This window comes from Entelurus aequoreus, linkage group LG01 (assembly GCF_033978785.1).
Source record: "Entelurus aequoreus isolate RoL-2023_Sb linkage group LG01, RoL_Eaeq_v1.1, whole genome shotgun sequence".
Lineage (NCBI taxonomy): Eukaryota > Metazoa > Chordata > Actinopteri > Syngnathiformes > Syngnathidae > Entelurus > Entelurus aequoreus.
The window spans coordinates 74512376-74518375 of NC_084731.1; positions in this window are offsets into that span (position 1 = coordinate 74512376).

Genomic DNA, 6000 nt, shown 5'->3' on the forward strand with positions numbered 1-6000 from the left:
AACTTTTGACCACGACTGTACATTTAGATACTTTCCCCCCAATCTGTCTTGTCCAGCCACTCAGACAAATTATGTACCGTATTTTTCGCAGTATAAGTCGCTCCGGAGTATAAATCGCACCGGCCGAAAATGCATAATAAAGAAGGAAAAAAACATATAAGTCGCACTGGAGTATAAGTTGCATTTTTGGGGGAAATTTATTTGATAAAACCCAACACCAAAAATAGACATTTGAAAGGCAATTTAAATCAATCAATCAATCAATGTTTATTTATATAGCCCTAAATCACAAGTGTCTCAAAGGGCTGTACAAGCCACAACGACATCCTCGGTACAGAGCCCACATACAGGCAAGGAAAACTCACCCCAGTGGGACGTCAATGTGAATGACTATGAGAAACCTTGGAGAGGACCGCATATGTGGGTAACCCCCCCCCCCCCCCCCCCCCCCCCCCCCTCTAGGGGAGACCGAAAGCAATGGATGTCGAGTGGGTCTGACATAATATTGTGAAAGTCCAACACATCAGCGAAAGTCCAGTCCATAGTGGGGCCAGCAGGAACCATCCCGAGTGGAGACGGGTCAGCAGCGTAGAGATGTCCCCATCTGATGGACAGGCTACGGTCCACCCCGGGTTTGGAGCAGAGTAGAAAAGAAAAGAAAAGAAACGGCAGATCAACTGGTCTAAACAGGGAGTCTATTTAAAGGCTAGAGTATACAAATGAGTTTTAAGATGAGACTTAAATGCTTCTACTGAGGTAGCATCTCTAACTTTTACCGGGAGGGCATTCCATAGTATTGGAGCCCGAATAGAAAACGCTCTATAGCCCGCAGACTTTTTTTGGGCTCTGGGAATCACTAATAAGCCGGAGTTCTTTGAACGCAGATTTCTTGCCGGGACATATGGTACAATACAATCGTCAAGATAGGCAGGAGCTTGACCGTGTAGTATTTTATACGTAAGTAGTAAAACCTTAAAGTCACATCTTAGGTGCACAGGAAGTGAGCCAGTATAGGCGTAATATGATCAAACTTTCTTGTTTTTGTCAAAAGTCTAGCAGCCGCATTTTGTACCATCTGTAATCTTTTAATGCTAGACATAGGGAGGCCCGAAAACAAAACGTTACAGTAATCGAGACGAGATGTAACGAACGCATGGACAATGATCTCAGCATCGCTTGTGGACAAAATGGAACGAATTTTAGCGATATTACGGAGATGAAAGAAGGCCGTTTTAGTAACACTCTTAATGTGTGACTCAAACGAGAGAGTTGGGTCGAAGATAATACCCAGATTCTTTACCGAGTCGCCTTGTGTAATTGTTTGGTTGTCAAATGTTAAGGTGGTATTATTAAATAGATGTTGGTGTTGAGCAGGACCGATAATCAGCATTTCCGTTTTCTTAGCGTTGAGTTGCAAAAAGTTAGCGGACATCCATTGTTTAATTTCATTAAGACACGCCTCCAGCTGACTACAATCCGGCGTGTTGGTCAGCTTTAGGGTCATGTAGAGTTGGGTGTCATCAGCATAACAGTGAAAGCTAACACCGTATTTGCGTATGATGTCACCTAGCGGCAGCATGTAAATACTAAAGAGTGCAGGGCCAAGAACCGAACCCTGGGGAACTCCGCACGTTACCTTAACATAGTCCGAGGTCACATTGTTATGGGAGACACACTGCATCCTGTCAGTAAGATAAGAGTAAAATAAATAAAGAATAGTGAACAACAGGCTGAATAAGTGTACGTTATATGAGGCATAAATAACCAACTGAGAACGTGCCTGGTATGTTAACGTAACATATTATGGTAAGAGTCATTCAAATAACTATAACATATAGAACATGCTATACGTTTACCAAACAATCTCTTACTCCTAATCGCTAAATCCCATGAAATCTTATACGTCTAGTCTCTTACGTGAATGAGCTAAACAATATTATTTGATATTCTACGGTAATGTGTTAATCATTTCACACATAAGTCGCTCCTGAGTATAAGTCACACCACCGGCCAAACTATGAAAAAAACTGCGACTTATAGTCCGAAAAATACGGTAGTTGATGTAGATTATATCTGATTGACTTTAGAAAATATACTTCTTTCGTTTCCATATTTGACTTTATTAAATGTTTGGGTTGAATTTTATTAAATAAAACCATTTTTTCTTTTCAGTAATATAAAAATTGATCAGAGCTGTTTGTCTATTTTGTGGAGGAATGTAGTTCATCATAGAACTGGCACCCAATGTTCTTATAAAAGTATTCATTTTCAATCGAGAATAGTTTGGAATCGAGTCAGAATTGATTCGTTACCTCCAAGAATCGAATCGTGTGCTGCCCAAAGATTCAAAGCCCTAGTAATCAAATATCATCAAGAGAGTCCTTCTACATTTACAGTATATTGCTGTATTATCCACTGTTCCATAACCTGATCCACACTTGCAATCGCATTTTTACGTTCTGCTTCCAATGTCGTGACCTCCTTTGTTTGCACGCTATCGCCGTCGAATGCGGTTTCGGGACGTGTCGTGAGCAGTGAGTGCGTGTTTGTTGTTGTCAAAGAAAAGTCGACTCCGTCAGACCTCCAAGAAGAAGAAGAAGAAGAAGCAGCAGACATGTTTCTTGCTGTGGTGTAGAAGTCGGCTCTAAAGTGGCTGCTGTGGTTCCATCACAGCCGTGATTCATGACTTTTATTATTGAGACGCCCCCAACCAGCCCAGTTCCGATGTCGTAAAACAAACTGTGACACGGCAAAGAGTTGTGTCCTCGTTTTTATTTCCCACAGGATGAACACATTACACCCAGGATCAAACTCCCCCACTTTTACTCCATTTCACCTCTATCGGCCATCCTCCTTCAGCTCTTTTCTTCATCACTTAGTCCTTGATCCTAACTCCAGGTCATAGCCAGTACCAAAGAGCATTCCATCACCTCATTCAGCTCTTTTCTTCATCACCTAGTCCTTGATCCTAACGCCAGGTCATAGCCAGTACCAAAGAGCATTCCATCACCTCATTCAGCTCTTTTCTTCATCACGTAGTCCTTGATCCTAACGCCAGGTCATAGCCAGTACCAAAGAGCATTCCATCACCTCATTCAGCTCTTTTCTTCATCACGTAGTCCAGGGGTCACCAACCTTTTTGAAAGCAAGAGCTACTTCTTGGGTAGTGATTAATGCGAAGGGCTACCAGTTTGATACACACTTCAATAAATTGCCAGAAATAGCCAATTTGCTGAATTTACCTTTAACTCTATGTTATTATTAATAATTAATGATATTTACACTTAATTGAACGGTTTAAAAGAGGAGAAAACACGAAAAAAATGACAATTAAATTTTGAAACATAGTTTATCTTCAATTTCGACTCTTTAAAATTCAAAATTCAACCGAAAAAAAGAAGAGAAAAACTTAAAAAAAGAATTTATGGAACATCATTAGTAATTTTTCCTGATTAAGATTAATTTTAGAATTTTGATGACATGTTTTAAATAGGTTAAAATCCAATCTACACTTTGTTAGAATATATAACAAATTGGACCAAGCTATATTTCTAACAAAGACAAATCATTATTTCTTCTAGATTTTACAGAATAAATTTTTTAAAAGAAATTCAAAAGACTTTGAAATAAGATTTAAATTTGATTCTACAGATTTTCTAGATTTGCCAGAATATATATTTTTTAATTTTAATCATAATACTTTTGAAGAAATATTTCACAAATATTCTTCGTCAAAAAAACAGAAGCTAAAATGAAGAATTAAATTAAAATGTATATATTATTCTTTACAATAAAAAATAAAAATTTTACTTGAACATTGATTTAAATTGTCAGGAAAGAAAAGGAAGGAATTTAAAAGGTAAAAAGGTATATGTGTTTAAAAATCCTAAAATAATTTTTAAGGTTGCATTTTTTCTCTAAAATTGTCTTTCTGAAAGTTATAATAAGCAAAGTAAAAAAAATAATGAATTTATTTACACAAGTGAAGACCAAGTCTTTAAAATATTTTCTTGGATTTTCAAATTGTATTTGAGTTTTGTCTCTCTTACAATGAAAAATGTCGGGCAAAGCGAGACCAGCTTGCTAGTAAATAAATACAATTTTAAAAATAGAGGCAGCTCACTGGTAAGTGCTGCTATTTAACCTATTTTTAGAACAGGCCGGCGGGCTACTCATCTGGTCCTTACGGGCTACCTGGTGCTCGCGGGCACCGCGTTGGTGACCCCTGACGTAGTCCTTGATCCTAACGCCAGGTCATAGCCAGTACCAAAGAGCATTCCATCACCTCATTCAGCTCTTTTCTTCATCACCTAGTCCTTGATCCTAACGCCAGGTCATAGCCAGTACCAAAGAGCATTCCATCACCTCATTCAGCTCTTTTCTTCATCACTTGGTCCTTGATGTTAACTCCAGGTCGTAGCCAGTACCAAAGAGCATTCCATCAGCTGATAGAACCAGCGTCCTCTGCAGTGGACATCTGGTTTTGCTCAATTTCTTCTGTCAGATATTGTACGAATTTATAAGAATTACACGTTTGGAAGAAAATAGCCCTGTTATGCATATTTTGTCAGGGCTGCGCATGGTTGACCCCAGGAAGCAGAGACTAATGACGACGTGCATGTAAAAAAATTTAATTAAACTGGGCAAAATAACTTACAACACAACTTAAATAGGCCTAATCACTAATGCAAAACAGCTGGCAGAAAACCGAGCAGAAAGTGAAGCTGCAGGATCCTTTATAGGAACTGAGCTGGAACTACAAAACTACAAAGTAGAAGCGCCAGACGGGAAAACGAGACAAACTAACCATTGTCATTTGTCTTGGTTTCCTCTCATAATTAACAACTGTCATGATGAGAGGAAACCAAATCATGACAAACTTGTCATAACGAAGTTCAGGGTAAAAATAGATGTTATGCACATTTTTCGGCGGTGGAAATTGGGGGAAAAATAGGCCTTTATAGCAAATATGTCCGAGTTACAAAAAAAAAAAAAAAAATAGCACTAGCATAAAAATGTGTCAGTTAGAAATTTAGGTGAACAAATCACGTTGTTTTGTAAATGTTTCTGAGTTATGAATTTCGGGCTTAAATATAGCTATTATGCACATTTTTCGGCAGTAGAAAAATCGTGAAAAACATGGGCCTTTTTGGCAAATAAGTCCATGTTACAAATTTCTGAAAAAATAGTCCCGGTATAAAAATGTGTCAGTTGCAAACGTGGGGAACAAATCACGCTGTTTTGAAAATTTGACATATAAAAGACTTGATGTCTTCTTATTTTATATTTTGTCAGCTATTTTTTGCATTGCACACAGTTTGAACAGTAACACTGTTTGAATATAACAAAATAAAACTGTTACAATATTTAATTAAGTGATTCTTTGGCATACCACTAGATGGCGTACCGCTGGTGGTACTCGTACCACAGTTTGAGAATCCCTGTCTTAGCATGTCAGCATTTTTAAAAAAAAGTCCTGTTCCAAATTTTAGAATAAAATAGCCTGCCAGGATTACACATTTGTAAAAAATGTGTTAGGCAAATGTTATCAAATTTCTGAGAATGACAAATCCGTTAATAAAATCACCCTGTTTTGAAAGTTTGTCTGACTTACAAATTTCTGAAAATTTGTCTGATTAAAAGATTTTGGTAAAAAAATTCACTCTGTTTTAAAAATGTCAGCGTCATAAACTTTGGTGTACAAATATAGCCCTGTGAAAGAAATTTCCCAGCGTTCCAAATTTCTTGAAAATAGCTGTTATGCAAAACACAAATGTTCACTAGAGAGGACGCTGGCTCTTTATTTATATAAATTAATATGCCGAACTTTCCGGACTATTGGTCCGCTACTTTTTTCCTACGCTTTGAAACCCGCGGCCTATAAAACGGTGCAGCTAATTGATGGATTTTTCTTCGCTAACAGCCATAATGTTTTGATTTCAACAAAGTTTGAATTTGACTGAAAATGTGTGTTATTGTCCGTGTTATGGCACCATCGTT